Genomic DNA, 6,000 nt, shown 5'->3' on the forward strand with positions numbered 1-6,000 from the left:
CGACCACGGCACATCAATAGAACCATCCGGCACACTTCTGCAAAAATGGCACGGATGAACAGTACTTGGATCGACCCAAGTGAAAGTTGAGTCGACCCAATCCTCAAGCCTCAAGAAAACAAGTCTCTAGAATCCCTGAGAGGGTCGACCCAAATGGAACCTGAGTCGACCGAACCTTGAGTCGACCCCAAATGAACTTGAGTCGACCCAAAAGGCAGTGTCAATTCAAAATCAGTTCTCTGGAAACCCTAAGAGGGTCGACCCAAGTGGAATTTGAGTCGACCCAACTAACCTTGAGTCGACCGAAAAAGAGTTGAGTCGACCCAAGTGAAGATCGGCTGAAATATAAGGTTCTGTGTTTCCTGAGAGGGTCGACCCCAATGTAGCATGAGTCGATCCAAGTGAAAGTTGGGTCGACCCCAGTAAAAGTTGAGTCGACTCAAGCACGGGCAGAAGCATAACGGCTAGTTCTGCAGAAGTACCTTCTGTCCTTCCAATAGCAAGCAACGGCTAGTTTTTGAATTCTGACGAATGGGGGTTGTCCAATGGATGAGGAAAACTATTTAAAGTGACACTATTCATTAGAGAAAGTAACCTTTTGCAAAATATCAAAGCTTACACAAGAAAGACAAGTGCCCTAATCTTCTTCATCCAAGTGCTTCATTCAAAGATTCAAAAGGAAGTATGGTTGAGCAGATTCAGAGAGACACTAAGAGCTCCATCCACCCTTGAAGAGTGAAGCATTCTTGACAAAGAAGAGAGAAGTCTCATCAAGCGATAACTATATTCTAAATTCTTCTTTGTAGCTTATAATTGTTATATTTGCTCATCTAGGAGCTTCAACTTTCTTCTTTCTTTTGTTAATCACCTTGTAAAGGTTTGTTGGTGAGCCCGTAAAACCAACGGTGTAGGTTTATTGGTAAACCCATAAAATCAATTGTGAAGGTTCGTTGATGAGCCCGTACAACCAACATAGGTTTTTGGTGATCCCGAAAAACCAAAGTGTAAAGGTTTTCAGATTGTGAGCCCGAAAAACAATCCAACTGTAATCCGTGGGATTATAGTGAATTCCCAAGGGGTCGCTTGGGGAGTGGACATAGGTGCTTAGGAGAGCACCGAACCACTATACTTCTTGTGTGTTTGTATTGTGCATTAGTTTAATTTCACTCACTAACTAATTGACTAAAGTAAGATAGCAAAAATTTAGAAAAACCAATTCACCCCCCCCCCCCTCTTGGCTTGTCACCTTGGGCAACAATCTCATCTTCTTCCGTCCGCACGTCAACCTCTCGTTGATCCAGCGACCAGCTCCATTGATCTGGCCATCTGCAATCAATCCGGCGCTCCATGGATCACGCCTTCCTCCCGAGATCCAACCATTCTCCCACGGATTGACGCCCTTCATCCTCTTCGTCCGCGATTTGCCCTCCAGCATCACGCCCCAGAATCAGTAGCTCGTGATCCATTCTCCCTTCCCAAATGAGCACCCCGGACGAATATAAGGAGGAGGGTGGCCATCGGTTGAGGGGAGAAAAGAGAGGGAGGGAGAGCTCGGTTCACAGGAAGAACAGAGCATGCTCTATTTTGTAGAGAAAGGGAAATTAAAAAAAAGAAAAAAATAGAGGGAGGCTGGGAGCGGATCAAGTAGTGAAAGAAAAAGGGGGAAGGACTTGAGGCGGATGGCGTGGAGCATCTCAGCAAGCCGATCAAAGTCGCCGAGCATCATGAGTGGCTGAACCCTGGTTTAGGGGTTTGATGAAGCCGTGGATGAGTATTTATGTTGCATTTCTTTGATTTTTAGCGTTGTAAAATAGTTGCATTCTTAATGAAATTATGATCTTGAAATGTTTTGTTTAATTTGTGTAAGATGTTTATCTTGTAGAAAGCCTTTGCATGAATTAATCTAGTTTATCGAAATCGAATCCAATACCTGTGGTTTGGAAGAGATTGTTAGAAATATTCGAGCTGGGACCAAAACATTAGAATCTCCCCACCTCCTGAGATGGCTGAAGAACAACCTAAACTCCTGAGAGAGTACTTTACTCCCACCATTTACACTTTCCCATCTTGCATTCGATTACCTGAAGTAGCAGCTGTACAATATGAAATAAAGTCTAGTGTGATCCAAATGCTCCCATCCTTTTATGGGCTCACCAACGAAGACCCATATAAACACTTAGATGAATTCCTTGAGATTTGCACCACTGTCAAGATTCAGAACTTCACTGATGATGCTCTAAAACTTAGATTATTCCCCTTCTTCCTTAAAGATAGAGCCAAGCAATGGTTGAATTCTTTAGAAACTGATTCAATTCGTTCCTATTATCAGATGCAACAAGAATTTCTTAAAAAATACTTTTCCATAGGAAGAACGAACCAGTTTAGACGTGCCATCATGAGCTTCTTCCAAACTGAGGAAGAAGAATTTCATGAAACTTGGGAGAGATTTCGGAACCTAATCCGTAAATGCCCACATCATCAAATACCTAAATGGCAGCTAGTGCAATATTTCTATGATGGATTGACTGAACGAAACCATCAGATGATTGATGCTGCATGTGGGGAGACTTTTATGCTTCAAAAAGAGCATGAAGCATGGCAAATATTTAAAAATCTCAATGAAAACTCCCTCCACCATGCTTCCTGTTCTCGTCAAGCACCCCTAAGTTTCCAAAGAAAAGGGACCATTTGTGAAATAAGTCATTCTATGGACCTGTCTAGCAAGGTAGATACATTGTCCCATAAGATTGACCAACTGATGATAGGAGGACATATCGTTAGCTCTTTCCAAGCACAAGTGTGTGCTATCTGCTCTAGCCCATCGCATCCTATTCATGAGTGCCCCTCAGCACCCCAATTTTCTGAACTCGTGCAAGAACACATCAATGCTGCTCAAACACAGCCCAGACCAGGTAATAACCCATTTTTCAATACATATAACCCAGGATGGCGGAATCATCCAAATTTTTCTTGAAGGCAGCAAGCTTCAAATACTGCCCAACCCTACTCCCAAAAATAGAATTTTCATCTCTACCATCCCTCAACTCAATTTCAACATCCTCCTCCTCCAACCCAAAGAAATACAGCCTTCGAGGAGAAAGTGTTGACTGCCCTTCAAGGTTTGGAGGCAAACACACAACTATTGCACTCTCACATGCAATCAATTGCTAAGCTAGAATTCCAAATGGGTCAACTAGTTAATGCATTAAACAAGCGAGAGGAAGGAAAGCTTCCAAGTCAACCAATGAGTAATCCAAGGGAATAATACGTGGCTCAAGAAACTCGACTAAATCATGAGCAAGCTAATGCTTTGACTACCCTTAGGAGTGGACGTGTAATAGATAATAAGGTTGGGGAGGGTAACAACAAGGAAGGTGAAGAAGAGAAGAGGAATGTATCACATGAAAACCCAAAACCTTCTTCAACTAGTCCACCATTTGCCACAACCCACATTCCAAAGGCCCCATTTCCTGAAGCACTTAATGCACCCACTTTCTTTGGCAAGAAGAAAACTTCATTAGAAGAGATGATGGAGGTTTTCAAACAAGTTAAAATCAACCTCCCACTCCTTGATGCCACCAAACAAGTTTCCTCCTATGCCAAATTTTTCAAAAGCGAAAATCTAGGACACATGTGCCTAAAAATGTCCTCCTAACTAAGCAGGTAAGTTCCATTCTCCAACACAACACCCCTTCAAAATTCAAAGATCCTGGCGCTCCCACTATTTCCTATGTCATAGGGGATAACTCCATTGACCGAGTACTCTTAGATCTAGGGGCAAGTGTAAATCTTCTACCCTATTCAGTCTATGAGAAATTTGGGTTAGGTGAATTAAAACCCACCTCGGTGTCCTTACAATTGGCTGATCGATCTGTGAAGATACCACGGGGGATGATTGAAGATGTTCTTGTCAAGGTAGACAAATTCTATTTTTCAGTAGATTTTATCGTCCTTGATATGGAACATGTGCCCAACCTAAAAAAACAAATTTTTGTGATTCTTGGTCGTCCCTTTTTAACAACACCCAATGCATGTATCAACTGTAAAACTGGGGCAATGGACATATCATTTGGGAACATGAAAATTAAGTTGAATGTGTTTCATGCCGCTGACCAACATGTGAGGGAAGACGAGTGTTGCCTGATTGACGAAATGGATGATCTTGTAGAGGAAGCCCTTCCCTATATCTTAGCGGATGACCCCGTAGAGGCATGCTTGGCCCATTTCGACATTAACAACTTTGATATAGACAAGGCCATAGAAGAAATCAACATCTTACTTGACAATCAATCTCCCATGAGTTTCCTTTCTTGGAAGATCCGACCTGAACCTCTTCCCTCCATTGCTAGCGCACCACTTTGTCCTTCCATTGATTCTCCACCTAAACTTGAGTTGAAACCACTTCCGACCTTAAGTATGCTTTTCTAGGACCAGAAGATACTCTCCCTGTAATCATCGCGGTCAACTTATCTACTAAACAGGAGAGTAAACTTTTAAGGGTGCTAAAAGAGAATAAACATGCCATAGGATGGTCTGTAGCCGATTTGAAAGGGGTTGACCCCTCCGTTTGCATGCATCGAATTCACCTCGAAGATGATGCAAAGCCCAACCGAGAAATGCAAAGAAGACTCAATCCTAACATGAAGGAGGTAGTCAAGAAAGAAGTGGTGAAGTTATTAGATGCCGGAATCATTTACCCAATTTCTGATAGTAAGTGGATAAGTCCGACATAAGTGGTGCCAAAAAAATCAGGTATCACTGTGGTTGAAAATACGAAAGGAGAATTGATACAAATACGCACAACCACGGGTTGGCGCGTGTGCATTGACTACAGAAAACTCAACTCAATGACTAGGAAGGACCATTTTCCTCTACCTTTCATAGATCAAATTTTGGAACGGTTGGCTGGTCAAGATTTCTACTGCTTCTTAGATGGTTATTCTGGGTATAATCAAGTACTTGACTACCCGGATGATCAAGAGAAAACCACCTTTACCTGTCCATTTGGGACATTTGCATATAGGAGGATGCCTTTTGGACTATGCAATGCACCCGCGACTTTTCAACGATGTATGATGGCCATTTTTTCAGATATGGTGGAAAACTTTCTAGAAGTGTTCATTGATGATTTCTCAGTTTTTGGCCTATCTTTTGACAATTGTCTGGATAATTTAACCTTAGTTCTGAAAAGATGTAAGGAGACCAACCTAGTATTAAGTTGGGAAAAGAGCTATTTCATGGTTCAAGAAGGCATAGTCTTGGGACACGTCGTGTCCAAGAGGGGTATTGAAGTAGATAAAGCCAAAGTCGATCTTATTTCCAATCTCCCTTCACCCAAAACTGTGAAACAAGTCCGTTCATTCCTTGGCCATGCTGGTTTCTACCGTCGCTTCATTCAGGATTTCAGTAAGATTTCCAAACCCTTGTGCAATCTTCTTGCCAAGGACACTCCCTTTGTCTTTAATGAAGCATGCGAGGAAGCATTTTAAAAATCTTCGCTCGAAATTGACCACTGCACCTATCATACGGCCTCCTAATTGGACCCTTCCATTTGAACTAATGTGTGACGCATCCGACTATGCCATTGGGGCAGTTTTAGGGCAATGGCTAGATAAAGTACCTCATGTCATCTACTACGCTAGTAAAGCACTCTTAGATGCACAATTGAACTACACCACCACTGAGAAAGAGTTACTAGATGTAGTATTCGCGCTAGACAAGTTTCGATCTTACCTTTTAGGATTCAAGGTTACCGTATTCACTGATCATGCTGCCCTTCGACACCTTCTTGCAAAGAAAGACACCAAACCCCGTCTGATTCGATGAATTCTTTTACTACAAGAATTTGACCTAGAAATTTGTGACAAGAAAGGAATTGCAAATGTCGTAGCGGACCACTTATCTAGGATTCTTCTTGAGCCCTCTCAAAATACCTCACCCTTACACGATTTTTTTTCAGATGAACAATTATTTGAGGTACAAGAAACAAAAATGCCATGG

Source organism: Phoenix dactylifera, chromosome 14 (genome assembly GCF_051530095.1).
Source record: "Phoenix dactylifera cultivar Ajwa chromosome 14, Ajwa_hap1_PhDact_Kaust_v1.1, whole genome shotgun sequence".
In the NCBI taxonomy this organism is placed as follows: Eukaryota; Viridiplantae; Streptophyta; class Magnoliopsida; order Arecales; family Arecaceae; genus Phoenix; species Phoenix dactylifera.